General features: G+C 34.0%; 1 long non-coding RNA gene across 1 annotated transcript; it reads left to right on the top strand.

The window, feature by feature from the left end:
- Positions 1-1,173: 1,173 nt before the first annotated feature.
- LOC127873025 (uncharacterized) lies at positions 1,174-8,038 on the top strand. The gene is made up of 5 exons (XR_008045898.1): positions 1,174-1,308; positions 2,079-2,214; positions 2,427-2,534; positions 3,457-3,651; positions 5,822-8,038. It is a non-coding gene; the product is annotated as an uncharacterized LOC127873025 (long non-coding RNA).
- Positions 8,039-15,759: the final 7,721 nt, after the last annotated feature.

Here is a 15,759-nt window from a genome sequence, read left to right as displayed (position 1 = left end):
ATAACTGGAAACCTCCGTTTTAAGGAGTTTTTGTGTGTAAACCTTTTAAAACTTGTTAATCCTAAATAGTTTAAATCATTTTCATGGTAAACCGGATTCAACACCATATAAGTTTGATTGATTGAGGAATGGCAAATCAAGATGTTTTTATTTTGGACGTGGTTGCTTATTTTCAGAAGTTGTGTTTTTTCAATTTAAATACAATGCAGGGCGAGGAGATTAAACTGCGGGGAAATATGGTTTTGAGGCATTCTTACCCTGCAGGGTGAGTGGCTCTGGAAACATGTGTGGATGCCTGCCATGTTTCTTGTTTGTGAGTTTAACATGTTTGCAAGTCGAACAAGTTCAAATGTATTTTATTATATTGTGAACTTTTGTCATCAAAAGTCATCAAAAGGGAAAGTCCTCATATTGTTGGAGTTTGTGTATGTTGAATTATGAAAAAACTTATGTGTAAACATAAAAACATATCAAAAGGTAAAGTCCTCATATTGTTGGAGTTGTTGTGAGTTGAATTATATAAAACAAATTTGTCAGTCATCAAAAGGAAAGTCTTCACAGTTTATAATTTTTTTAAGGCTTTAGACAAAGTATGTAATACCATTATAAACAAAAGTACTTATAAAGAATGTATTTTTGTTATAAAAATTGTGTTTAAAAAAATATTGAAAGTGAAGTTTGTTAATTTGTTATATTTTAAAGAGTTTTCATGACTTAAATAATATGTTGAACATTTTATTTGTTATTAAAAAAAACTTGTTTTAGGAGGTGGTTGAAAGCAATAAATATGTGAAATCAAGCCAAGGTAATGATAACCATTTGTAAATGAATACATTAAAAATACGTTGAGCCTGCAGATAAGCTTTTCAAACTCATTTGTAATACACTATAAAACAAAAATTGGGGGGATGTAAAATGGATTTAAAATAATGATAATGCCAAGAAGCAAAGTTCGCATTTAACATAATTGTCTCATTTAACACGACACTTGTGGACTAATACCCAGATAAAGAGAAATTTTCTTGTTTTAATATATTTGTGTAGAAAAATATTTTGATTTGCACCTACAACTATACTAGCTAGAGAAGCTTAAACTTGACAAAGAGCAAAATTTGAAAACAGCTACCTATTTAATTTTCCTTTTGCTGTTTTTACAGAGTCCCCAAAGGTTCACCTGACCAACACATCTCTTCTTGAGCGTCTGAAGTTTGTGTATGTGCTGGGGAGCCACTTACAATGAAACTGGGCATTACCGGTTCTCCTACTCCCACTGTCATCTGGACCAAAAAAGGAAAACCCATCCCAAGGGTAATTATGTATTGATATTTAAATCTTTGGGACCAGTTTAGTGTTTTGAATAATATTCAAATTGTTTCGCCATTTCCGAGTGAAACAAAAGTAATTGTACATGTACTCACCTAAACAGATTAAAAATACTACTGATTATTTCTAATTAAAATATATTTTGTGTATGCAAAACGTTTCCTCCATCGTTGAATGACACGCACTTAACATTAATAAATACTAATTATATCATGTCTGTCATTAATTTTATCGTCAATTATAATTTTCTGAGCCTCGTAATTTGCTTTTATTGTCTGCCATCTTGGAAGCACATTTTTTGTGCAACGCCATGTAAAATCATATACGACCATGTGGCGGGCTTTTCTGCATTCCCGACAACTCAAGAAGCTCCATTTATTTTGGGAATCATTACCAGAATGTTTTGATGCTGCAGTGTTCTAATGTCGGTTGTTAAGATATATGACGAGAATTATCTTTTCATTTCCGGAAATATCAGGAACCATTAATCACGATATAATGTTGTTTTGAACACCGCAATGGAGTTGCAATCTTTGGTATCAAACATTATTGGACAGTAAGGCTAACGATCTTGCATTCACCTTCGGCCTTTTGAAATGTTTGTCGGCAATGTCCTACGGACAGGCATTCCCCATGTCTGGGCTCTAGTTTTAAACTAACCATCAAATATAAACAATTTGCAAACCTACCTTAACCTCCATCAGCTGCAACATATTTTATTATTAGTCAAGTCTATTTTGGTTGACATATTGTAGGCGCACACCTCCAACACTAATGACTGTACTACACTAGAGCTCCTAAAAGCACATCATGGGGACACTGGAAACTACCTTGTGATTGTTGAAAACGATCATGGCAGAGATTTTGCAGATATTCCGTTCATCATTATTGGTATGTTAAATTTTGCAATTTGTCAGTAACAAAAAAAACATTTACCAGTTCAGTTTTATGCTGTTTGCACATAGCCATTTTCACTTTGCTTCTAGCGGGAAAGGGTTATATGCATAAAATGTTTTGTTTGTTACCATAATTTCCGTGCCAGTGTTCTGTTTTGTAACAATAGTCTCTTCATAAAATTTACAAGTAGTCTAATTGTTTTGCAGACAAGTGTGGACCCCCCGAAGGTCCTCTGGAGGTCAGTGATGTGTTTGCGGACTCCTGCTGATTGGCATGGAAACCACCTCAGGACAAAAGAAACTTACCAATTATCGGTAAGTCCTATTAATTACAATTTATATTCTCTGATTTAGGCTCGTTTACCATGAATACAACTATTGAAAATGAAATTTTTGTTCTTGGGCATATTATTCACCCGGGAAATTTTCGGGGAGCATATAGCTGCCAGTTTGTCCTTCCTTCCTTCTTTCCTTCTTTCCTTCCTTCCTACCTTCCTTCCTTCCTTCCTTCCGTCACACTTTTGTTACAGTTTGTCATTGCGACTTTGATATTTTACTGATCTCTTACATATTTGGCATGTAGGTACCTTGCATGAAATCTCTACCTTTAGATGAGGTTTGAGGTCACTGTGGTCAAGGTCACAAAGGCTAATAATAGATTTTTCCGTCACACTTTTGTTACAGTGTCTCATTGCTCCTTCAATATTTTACTGATCTCTTACATATTTTGCATGTAGGTACCTTGCATGAACCTCTACCTTTTGATGAGGTTTGAGGTCACTGTTGTCAAGGTCAAGGTCATCGAGGCTAGTAATAGATTTTTCCGTCACACTTTAGTTACAGTTTCTCATAGCGCCTTCAATATTTTACTGATCTCTTACATATTTGGCATGTAGGTACCTTGCATGGACCACTACCTTTTGATGAGGTTTGAGGTCACTGGGGTCAAGGTCACCGAGGCTAAACATAGATTTTGTTAGGTGGATATTAACACATAGATTGACAAAGCGCATCAACGGGGAGCATCCATCTGTTTCACTGATATTCTTGTTTTGTAAAGAAATCATTTTCAATGCATAAACTGAACTTATTTAATGACAGAAAATATATTTGTGTTAGTGTTTGACACAACAATATATCTTTTAAGTTACCTTTCCCTATTTCAATCAATTGGAAACAATATTCCAGTTTTGGATGTTGCCATGTAAACAGATTATGGAATGCACTCTTGATTTAGGTTACACAGTAGAGAAATGCCAGGAGTGCTCAGACTTCTGGGAAAAGGTGCCTGGCATACCGATGTGCAAGTCCAGAATAGTCACTGGACTGAAGACTGGAGTCAAGTTCAAGTTCAGGGTCATGGCTGAGAACATATACGGAATAGCAGAGCCCTTAGAGACAGACTGCCCAGTGTTAGTCAAGAATCGATTTGGTGAGAAAATGCTTTTTTCTAGTAGTGTTCATAAATTCAGTTAACAAATGTGTTTTGTAGTTGTTGTTATTTGTGTCCTTGGAACAATTCAGCTCCATTTTCTAGTATCAATTTCCTTGCTGTTGATTTTATGAACCCAAAGGGAGGCATATAGAATCGTCAGTCCGTCCATCAATGCATCAGTCTTTCCCGCTTCTTGCATGGAGTAGAACTGGAAGTATTGAATAGATTTTTAAAAGGTGTAGTCCTCATTGTTTAGGAGTTTGTTGTGATTCGAAATATGTAATCATTTGTTATATTTCTAGTCCTCCTGCTGTAGGGATTGTTGACTGTGTGTTTGATAACGAAACACATATGTGTGATATCCATGAAATATTGAAGTCCTTAGTATATATTGAAGTTTGTTGTGACGTGAATTCTGGGAAGCATGTGTGCAAGTCATCAAAATGTATAGTCCTCATTTTGTTGGAGTTTGTTATTTGATTTTTATAAAACATCCTCAAAAAGTGGAAACCTCAGTTTTAGGGAATTTGTTGTGTGTTTACTTTTGTAAAACTTGTTGGTCCTCAATTTTTAAAAACATTTCCATGGTAGACCTAAGAAAATAATTCAGTTATACAGCTGGGGACAGGTTTAGACATGCCTTTTGTGGTGAGTCGTGGTTATGGGTTTTCGTTATAAGTACCGTAATTACTCATAAGTTTCCAAAAACCTTAAATTTTCTGACATCCCTAGTTTTAGCAATTATTATTCTTTGGAAGCCCAGATTGTCATCTACAATTAATGACTCGTACAGCTGAATTTCGTCTCAAGGTCAAGGTCACAGTGAACACTTGATAATTGTACATATAACTAATATTAGATATTGAGTGTATATGTTTGTGTCGGGCTCATGGTATAGGTCTTCTTTATGCATGGAGATAATTAAGTGTGGCACAAATGTTCACCATCACCATCAGATGTGTCTTGAACAAGTTTAAGTTCCCTTGGTTCAGATCAAGGTCACACTTGAAGTACAAATGTTTTATAAATCTTGAAATTATTTCAATACCTGTCGGTTGTGTCCAGAACAGGACAGGACATTGAGGGAATTTGAAGTTGTAGTGCGTAATAGATGGTGGACATATTTTGATATTTTATGTTTACTATGATCAGTTTCACAGACAATCATTTCACTGGGCTGAATTAGTCACTTATAAAATGTAAATGAAGTTTTCAATCATGGAAGGTTTTATGTAACTTTGAGAGTATCATTTCATGACATATAGTTATATGAGTATATTTATGCATTTCATGATCATGTTTCTTGAGTAAAAGCTGAATATTGTGTTAATATTAAAATGTGTTGCAGGTAGTGCCTTCCACTGACAAGTGACAAGAATAATTGTTCACAATAATATGAAGGGGCATGGGCTTGTTATTAATTGTTCATCCAGAGCAAAACACATCTTATTTGCTTCAAACTTCAAACTTATACTATTAAGCAGCCATAATTAACACACTAGGTATCATCTGGAATGTTAGCAGTAATCTTAGCAAATCAATATATTGGTGTAGAAGTAGAAACAAAACAACATGTACTAGTTCTTTTCTTAAATAATGAGTCCCTTTTGGTGATTAATTTTGGTGTCTTGTTTAACTCAAAGAGTATTGCTACTAAAGTGACGAAACTTAACCAACATACTATTATCACTAGCATGTAAAAATGTGCACAAAAAAATGCTGGTAATATTTTTAACACAATCATAATAATGGCCCTATTTAGGAACAACAATACACTCTTGAAAAACTGATCATATTATAGGGACACCTGCAGCAGGCAGTTTGGCCTGCAGCATCAAGGAGAACTATGTTAACTCTTACTCATAAAGGTTTTAGTTGTATCATCATGAAACTTGTTGATAAAATCTGGGCCAAGTTTTATAAGCAGTCAGATACTACTTTTAATCCTATCATCAATTGTGGTCAAAATGTTTGTGGGCATATACTCTCAGCCAAGTGAAGTGCAATAACCTGAAGCACTTTTAAATTACCCTTGAATTACCAAAAAATGTACCAAATGAATGTTCTCTAACTAAAATAGGCTTATCATCTTAATCCTTGTGGTATTCCTTTCCTATAGATACAAGTTTAATTAATTGTTAATTAAAAAACTGTACTTTTATTGTAGAGCCGGCTGCCAAGAAGACAGTAATTTGGAAGAAGATTCTGAAGAAGATACACCAGTTGTTGATACAGTTGCTCTGTCCACAGCTACAACCAACAAGTCCAAACCCACAACCAGCCAGTCCAAAGCCACAACCAGCCAGTCCAAAGTTTCAACCAAAGCAACAACCAGCTTTGTCGGAAAGAAAGCGCAGAAAAGAAAAATGTGGTCTGTTGAAGAACAAGCTGCTGTTGAGCGACAACTGGGAAAATATCTTCACACTTCAAAGCTGCCAGATAAACACGAGATTGAGGAGAGCCGAAAAAAAGAACCTGTATTGTTGAACAGACCTTGGCAACAAGTGAAAAGCTACATTAAAATATGTAAAGTTTCAATGCAGAGAAGATTAAACAGTGCAAACTAAACAAGCTGTGTGTTTTGTGTCAAGCCAGCAGGGGTGAACTACTGGTTTATTTCCTTGAAAAGCATGCCTTAGTTACAAGGCTTATTGTGTATAAACATTCATCACTATTTATCTTTTGTTCGTATTTTACATTAACATTCGACCTTGTACTCATGTCCTTCGGATTTTTTGTTGCGCATAATCAAAAAGGATAAATGCTAGGAATGAAACTTTACAAACATTAATATCCCAGCATGAGAACTTATTCCCCTGTGTATTTTGGTCCTTTTTTCTACATAATTGGAGTTATGAGACAACTGGAATATAGGGGAATCAGTGTCCTTAGGACACGTGTTGAATTGTTCTTTTTTATCTTCATTTTATATGCGTGATGTGCTCACATAAAGTTTTGTTTTATTTTTGGGACTGCTTTTCATGTGAGTCCAATTTCTGTATTATCTACATGTAGTGCTCCATCAAGGCCTTAATGGAAGGTTGCCCCGCCCTTCCTTTCCAATGATTTGTAACTTGATTTGTAACATTATTGACAGTGTGTTATGGCGCATATGTAGTAGCAGCTGTTTTTCTTAGTATAAATTACTTTTTTGGATTTGTGTTGCATATTTCTCAAAAGGATTTACTGCTAGAGTAGTATACATATAAATGTATTGATCAGCATCTGCACTTTTATTATACGCTTTTGTAACAACAGGCATGTTCTTTGTTAAATTTATTTTGCAAAAGTACAACAAACCTTTAACCCACAATGGTATCTTTAAGCAGCTTTTAGCTCCATATTTTGAAGAAATGGCTTTTCTTCTTGCCCCATCTTCAGCCTTTGAACTACATGTAGCTTAAAGTTAAAACTTTTTCTGTAAGCTAGTTTCATGTGATTTCAATGTCTGTATTATCTACATGCAGTGCTCCAGCTAGGCCTTAATGGAAGGGTGTCCCGCCCTGCCCTTCCGAAGTCCCGCCCTGCCCTTCTGAGGGCCCGCCCTGCCCTTCTGAGGCCCCGCCCTGCCCTTTTATTAAAAAAATGAGTTAATAGCTTTTTTTTATCTCCTAAAGATGTTTCATTAATAAACCCATATGTTTTGTGCTGGGTTACTTGTTTGAATAATTATATTTCGTCAATATAATGATAAGTTGATGACTGTAATTGGTTTATGTGTGGACTATTTCTTAATATTTGATGTGTTTAATTTCACTAAATGTTACAATTTATAAGTTTCAAGAGACATATATGTTGGAGTGTGTTATTGTATGAGTGTTGGTATTTTTCGCCTCATTACGTGTGGACATGAATGTCAATAGATTGGAATTAGAAGATGAGAATGTCGTACATGATCTCATGACCACACTATCATTTTGTTTTGACTTATTAATATAATGCAACATACATGTCGTCTACTGTTATTACATAAATATAGTACAACATACATGTCATCTACTGAATGTAATAATTTGTTTGACAGACATTTTGTGGATTTTTCAAGACAGCATATTTTCCAAAATACATAAAGATCACTTACGTAACTTTTTGCATTCAAAATATTTCAGTGTTACAATTATGGTAACTGCTTCTTTCTGATTGTTTTAAAAAAGACATCTCAATTGAGAGTTGTGTTTTGTTTTACAAATTTTATTTTAATACTAATAAGAAAATTGGAATACCGAAAAATATTTATTATTTTAATAAAACAGATTTTTGCTTCTCCTGAAAAAAAATGTCAGTAACACAAAAGCTGATAAGTCATATAACTGACATTTTTAGCTTTATAATATTTAGTAGTACCTGAGTAGTTACCTCGTTGATTAAAATATTTAAATCAAAAGTGTGTTGCTTTTTTGTATAATTATGCCCCCCTTCAAAGAAGACGGGGTATGTTGTTTTGCTGGATGTCGGTCTGTCTGTCCGTCTGTTTGTCGGTAGATCAGTTCGTTTCTGATGAATAACTCATCAACGAATTGACGATTGGCTTGATACTTCACATGTGCATTGGCCTTTGACAGCAGATGACCACTATTGAAATTGGGGTCAAAGGTCACTGTCACAATAAGTGTAAAAATCGTTTTTGATCAATAACTCATCAACAAATTTACCGTTTGGCTTGATACTTCCCATGTGCATTTACCTTAAACAGTAGCTGACCACTATTGAAATATGGTTCTAAAGTCACTGTCACAATAAGTGTGAAAATCGTTTCTGATTAATAACTCATCAACGAATTGACCGATTGGCTTGATACTCCACATGTGCATTGGCCTTGGACAGTAGATGACACCTATTGAAATTTGGGTCACTAGGTCAAAGGTCAAGGTCTGTCACAATAAGTGTTAACATTGTTTCCAATCAATAACACGCCAACAAATTGAACGATTGGCTTGATTCTTCACATGTGCATTGTCCTAGGACAGTAGAAGACCCCTATTGAAATTCGGGTCACGAGTTCAAAGCCCTGTTTGTGGGGCATACGTTTCTGATGCTTCTGTTATTGATTATGTTCGCTCTAAAATTACATGTTATTGATTAACTAACAAAACATAACATTAAAATTGTTCACTGGAAATGGTTAAGAATTGGTTTGGACGGTATCGAATGTCATGTCAGAAAAACTGTTTAACACGAATAACTTATACGTAATAAATTGTTTCGCGGGTCTGTTTATACGTTCCTCTAGATTACGTTTCAAAGACCTGTTTATGCGTGCAACACTTTCAAATAAACACTATCTACTCGGTGCAGCAGTTGAAATATTCGTTAAAAGCAAATGAAATTACCACTTTGTCAGTGAACATGCTTATATTTGACCGATGTTGCGAGGGCTTAACAATGGACACATACCGACAGTCCGAGGACTTCTTTTTAAAGACCTAAACTTGACGTGCACAATGAAAAGTGAGCTTTATGTATGTATAAGTAATTTCATAAAGTTAATGAATGTTAATTTAAATATCAATACGTTTGGTACAAGTATTTATACATACGTAAATAAGTGTGCATTCAAATATATGTAATTATTTGGAAAAATGATGACCATGAAGTAACGTTAAACATTATAAGCATATTTCAAACGTGAACTCGTATGCTAGATGGTCTATATAAGCCATTGCAAAATGCACGGAACTTGGAAATGTTTGTAGCGGATCGTAATACCAAGCACGTATATTTTCACTTTAAAGCACATATACATTGCTTTGCGAAGCGAACATACTTTGGACAGGGTAATTTCCATAATATAAGAAATAACTGCAAGGTATTGATTTAATATATTGTATAAAAATCAAGAATATGCATATTAAATGTATAGGAATCATGAAACTCAAAAAATATCAGAATATAAATTTTTCATTACACCCGCTAGTATTTCCTTTAAGGCAAGTAACTAATTGCCTTAACAGTACATGACTACAAACAAAGCGACATAAAACACAAACAAATGTTTGACGAAGTAAGCTTCGAATACAAAGGGATACTTCTAACTGCTATCATGTTTCGTTGATTATAATACCCCGCACCGTTACTAAGTAAAGTGGGTATCTGGAATCAACATGGACGTCTGTCCGCAAGTTTGTCTGTCCGTGGACAAACTCTTGTCCGCAGGCGTTCCTACACTTCTACATACAACATTCGAACTTGAAGGCATTGTTTCTTATGATATGAAGTTGTGTATGTGCGAATTGCATCATCCTACGATACATATTACAACAGATATGCTCATCTTAGACATTCTTTTACCACTTGCTACATATTACAACATGCGGAGTTGTGGTGTATTATTCGCAAGTATTGTGACAATTCTAGTATTGTATGGCAGGTTAAACATTGACATATGTACCGGAAAGTATAATTCAGCATTTGTATTAGATTCATAACATTTTGGTGACACAAATACATTGTTTATTTTCTGATATATTGCAAAACATATTTGAGTTAATTGTCCTCGCAAAGATATATACCTTAGATTTGTGCTTATGTGCTTACCGACAGTTCGAGGACTGCTTTTTATGCCTCCCGGATCAAATGATCGGGTGTATGTTGTTTTTGCCTGTCTGTCTGTCTGTCATTACCTTGGTCATAACTTTTGCAATATTGATGATAGCAACTTGATATTTGGCATGCATGTGTATCTCATGGGTCTGCACATTTTGAGTGGTGAAAGATCAAGGTCAAGGTCATCCTTGAAGGTCAAAACTTATTTGAGTAAATTGTCCTCGCAAAGATGTATACCTTAGTTTTGTGCTTATGATGTCTTGTCAGTGTAAATAAACATTGACAACAAAACACTGTCCTCAAAGCGATGGTAGCATGCGATTGTCCTCTGGCCGCATTTAATTGTTGACATAATTTTAAATTGAATTTATGAAGAAACGGTTTACATAATGTCAACGATACTCAGAATACAAACAAATGGTTTGTCAGTGCAACGCCTCATTACATTTTTTTAAGTGTAGATGCGTTCCTTAAAAATGGTCCTCCAAGCCCCGAAGTAAGTCAAGGTCCTCACATTGTATACCATACACGTATGTGTGTGTGTGTGTGTGTGTGTGTGTGTGTGTGTGTGTGTGTGTGTGTGTGTGTGTGTGTGTGTGTATGTATGTATGTATGTATGTATGTATGTATGTACATATATGTATGTATGGATGTATGGATGGATGGATGGATGGATGGATGGGTGGATAGATAGATGGATGGATGTATGTATGTGTGTATGTATGTATGTATGTATGTATGTATGTATGTATGTATGTATGTATGTATGTATGTATGTATGTATGTATGTATGTATGTATGTATGTATGTATGTATGTATGTATGTATGTATGTATGTATGTATGTATGTATGTATGTATGTATGTATGTATGTATGTATGTATGTATGTATGTATGTATGTATGTATGTATGTATGTATGTATGTATGTATGTATGTATGTATGTATGTATGTATGTATGTATGTATGTATGTATGTATGTATGTATGTATGTTTGTTTGTATGTATGTATGTATGTATGTATGTATGTATGTATGTATGTATGTATGTATGTATGTATGTGTGTGTGTGTGTGTATGTATGTATGTATGTACGCACGCACGCACGCACGCACGCATGTATGTATGTATGTATGTATGTATGTATGCATGCGTATGTATGTATATATGTATGTACGTACGTACGTATATACATATATACATATGTGACCGTACGCGCATCTTGGTACTTCTATATTTTTAATACAAATTCAATTAGTACGTGCGTACGTACGTATGTATTTACATATATACATATGTGACCGTACGCGCATCTTGGTACTTCTATATTTTTAATACAAATTTAATTAGTGACCGCTGGGTGCAGACATACAAACATTATGGACAATAACTCATCGAATCAGAATGATTACATTGACATGAATAACAGTGTTTTGTTCTTTCATTCAAATGTGTTGAGAGTTATAGAAATGGTTAAAATTGAATAAAGAAGAGCCGTCTCCATATGATGACATATGCGCCCGAAAAATGCTTTGATATAAGTTATGAGCATTTTTCGAAACCTGAACGCTGATTTTGAAACCTAAACGCGGACCCTAAGTTCAAGGTCAAGGTAAAAGGGGTCAAACATTGTGTGCGTATGGTGAGGTCTTGTCCATATACACATGCTTACTAAATATGAAGGTTATATCTAAAGTTACATAGAAGTTATGAGCATTTTTTAAAACCCTAACACAGATTTTGAAACCCAAAACTGTGACGACATACCATGTTATTTCACAGTTAGTCGATATAAACTAACCCGGCATGACCATATTATTTGGGTACCATATACGATTCCATAATTTTTAAACAACACCGTTTGTCCACATAGATTATATCGACTCCTTCAGTTATATCGCCATGTCAACATTTTGTTACTAGCAAGTCATCAAGATATATGCCGTCATACAGTAAACAACACAGAAATAGTTAAATTTACAAAACGGCTAAAGGATAAAATATTGTCGGATATTTTGTCTCTTATTCCAACATGCGGATTGTTTACGTCTTGACAACATATCTTATGTCGACAAATCAACATAATTTTAGGCGTCATGCTCTTTTGAAAATGACTTGCCATCGTTGTTTTAGTCGGCATGATGAGTTATTTTTGACGACATGACACCTTTTTCATATCATGCCGTCATAGAATGTTGACATCATCACAGTATCAGGGTGTACCATATACGTTTCCATAGAAACGTATATGGTACACCCAAATAATGTGGTAACAACGACCTTTGTCCACATAAATTATATCGACTCCTTCATTCATATCGCCATGTCAACATTATGTTACTTGCAAGTCATCAAGATATATGTCGTCATACAGTAAACGACACAGAAATAGTTAAAGTTAAAAGACGGCAAGAGTTAAAATATCGTCAGAGATTTAGGCTCTTATGTCAACATGCGGGTTGTTTAAGTCTGGACAACTTATCTTATGTCGACAAATCAACATAATTTTAGGCGTCATGCTCTTTTGAAAATGACTTGCCATCGTAGTTTTAGTCGACACGATGAGTTATTGTTGACGTCATGACACCTTTTTCATATCATGCCGTCATAGAATGTTGACATTATCACAGTATCAGGGTGTACCATATACGTTTCCATAAAAAGACAGAAACACAAAACATTTGTTGACGTAAACTCTAAAGCTTTTGTGTCATTAACAACAAAATGAACATATCTTCATGTCAACTTGAGTACAAATACATATAACAAAGTATCATATTGATCGCGTAAGAATAATCATACATACATACGTCGATTCCAGTTGTAAAACATGGCATTGGCAAGTAAATATTTCCAAACATGTTTAACTGCAAGTTATTTTTTAATTATACACAAATTAGATTTTGTTCTACAAAATTAAACATATGCAGCTATATAATTTGAATTTTGCTAGATTAATATATACAGATGATGAATTCAAGACTTTTATACAATAATTATAAACTTATACAGAAACTATGGAGAATGAAAAACATGAACTTAGTTCAGTTGATGAAACACATAAGACAAGTTGGTAAAAAAAAAACTTGTTGACGAAGAAAAATTAATAAATTATTATTGGAACAACTAGCGGTAAATTTCGGATTAATTAAATTGGAAAATGCGTTGATAATGAATACTTTAAGTATAAACTGTTTTACAACAGTTTGATTGTGTTGTTCAAAACTTAATAAATTGCAAACTTAATATTGTAGTTATGTTATATTAACATATATAGATGATCAATAACATGAATTTCATGCTGAACTTGTACAGAAAAATATGGAGGATGAAAACTATTAACATAGCCCAGTCATTCAAACGTTATACAAGACGAGTTTATATAACACTATGTAAGATGAAGATTAATCAATAAGTCAATATTTTAACAATTATATCCAAGTGTGAGGTAAATTCAAACAGGCGTTAAGGCTTTACAAATAACTTGATCAGGTGTTTTACTTTGTTTAGTACCCATTTATTCAACAAATTTTCTGAAACGTGGATAGATGAATACGCGTATTAAAAGAACACTTACATATTCCATTGGCTGTTCGAATAAAACAGCAGAGTGAAAAGGTACACACAAGGATCGTATACAATCTACCCATGGCTGTTGCTTTAATAAAGAAATTGAACGACAACATTTGTTTATATTGGTGTTTGGTCATTAAAGTACGGGCACAAATGTCGTGATTTAAAGATTGACGTTTTGTTGAGCTAGACAAGATATGGCATTTAGGTGTTCTGATAGTGGTATCAATAGTCACGGCATGCGCCTGGTCATGCAAAGGGAAGAGATCGTGTGACGACACAGTAAGCACAGCAGATAGGCACTCGTATTGATAGCGAGGGGTTCCAGGTCACGATGTTAGGACTGGGCGCACACTTGTCTCATCACGTGACGCTACAGTGCACAATTCAATCGCGCTCTGAGAAAACGGGGCTGAACTCATGTGCGTTAATTGTCGTCCCTTATTAGTTTGTGCAGTCCGAACCGGCTAATCAGTGACGATTTTATGGTATTTTCGTCACGAGGAAACCGCTTTCTTTCCTTAGTTGCGATTGTCAAACATGCGTATGTCTATGATTACGTCAGATATAGTTTTGTTTAAAATAATTTATACGATATTTAAGAATGATCTCTGTTGTGGTGCATAATCAGACAACGGTGATGTTACCTTCTTAATATCGATGCGTGGAGACTAATATACCGAACAGATTTTCTTAACATACACGTGATCTTCGGAAAGATACGCTAACTTTATAATGTACAGACAAAAATTTCCTTCTCGAGGAGTACATATTTGTTTCATTTAATTCCAACTAATTCCTTCAATTAAGGTCGCAATATACATTATTTACTTTACCTATTCAACGTCAAAGCAATAACTTAAACAGAAAATCAAGTCAAACTTTTTCACGTAGAGACAATCATAACTCTTTTTTTTTTTTTTTTTTTACATTTTTTTTATTCAATATAATACATACACTGTAAACATGTATATGATCATACAACATAGTGACTGTACAAAGCAATAACGTTAAGACATGTTATACAAGATATGCTAATATATATATTTTTTTAAGAGAAAAAAAAGAACAACAGAAGAAGAGTTATGAAAAATGATGAGTTGTATAATGTCGGAAGAAAGCATACTGGACGTGTGTGTTTTGTTGTTTATTCACAATGATCTTATGAGATTGAAAAAAAAAATAAACAAAAATATTTTAAAAAGATAAACTAACATTAGAGTGAAATGTATATAAGTGGACAAACATTATGAGAATTTAATCCGATTCCGTTTTTGTTCAAAGATTTGTAATGTGTCATTACTGAGGACTATTTCTTTTTCAATCTGGATTTTTAGTTTAAGACTATGGACAAAACAATTAAAATTTGGTACTTGTTTTTTGTATTTCATGTTAAGGATAAAATATTTCATCAATATAAGAATACAATTCACAATAGTATTACAGTCTATTGATTTCAATGAGTAAATTCCGAAACTTACATTTAAGAAAGATAGTTTAACGTTTAGTTGCTGTTGTTCAAGAAAAGATACTAATTGATTCCAAATAGGCTGGATGTGTTTGCACTCCCAAAAAAGATGTTCTATTGTTTCGATGTTTTCACCGCAGAAGTCACACAGATTTGAGTTAGTTAATTTGCATTTGAAGAGATATTTATTTGTAGCTATAATTCTATGGATGTATTTATATTGAAAATGTCTCAGTGTGCTTTCAAAAGTTGCTTGATATGGCATGGTAAATATGTCTTTCCAATTAAGTTCATGTTGTCCAAAAAGGACTTGCCATTTATGTTGGGTTTTGGAGTTTTCTGTAGGGTTTTTAATTTGTAGTGTGTAATTTTTTTTATTTGTTTTGTTTTTTCTTCCAAGTATGTTTTCTACGAATGTTGTTTGAGTACATCGTGTATTATTTGTATTGATTTCAGATTTAATATGCATGGGTATGCTTTTGATTAGTGTGTAGTACTTCAGAAAATTATTTGAAGGTATTC

The sequence above is a fragment of the Dreissena polymorpha genome, chromosome 1 (assembly GCF_020536995.1).
Source record: "Dreissena polymorpha isolate Duluth1 chromosome 1, UMN_Dpol_1.0, whole genome shotgun sequence".
NCBI classification, from domain to species: domain Eukaryota; kingdom Metazoa; phylum Mollusca; class Bivalvia; order Myida; family Dreissenidae; genus Dreissena; species Dreissena polymorpha.
Note: the sequence above shows the minus strand (reverse complement) of the source record. Positions and strands in the feature narration are given on the sequence as shown.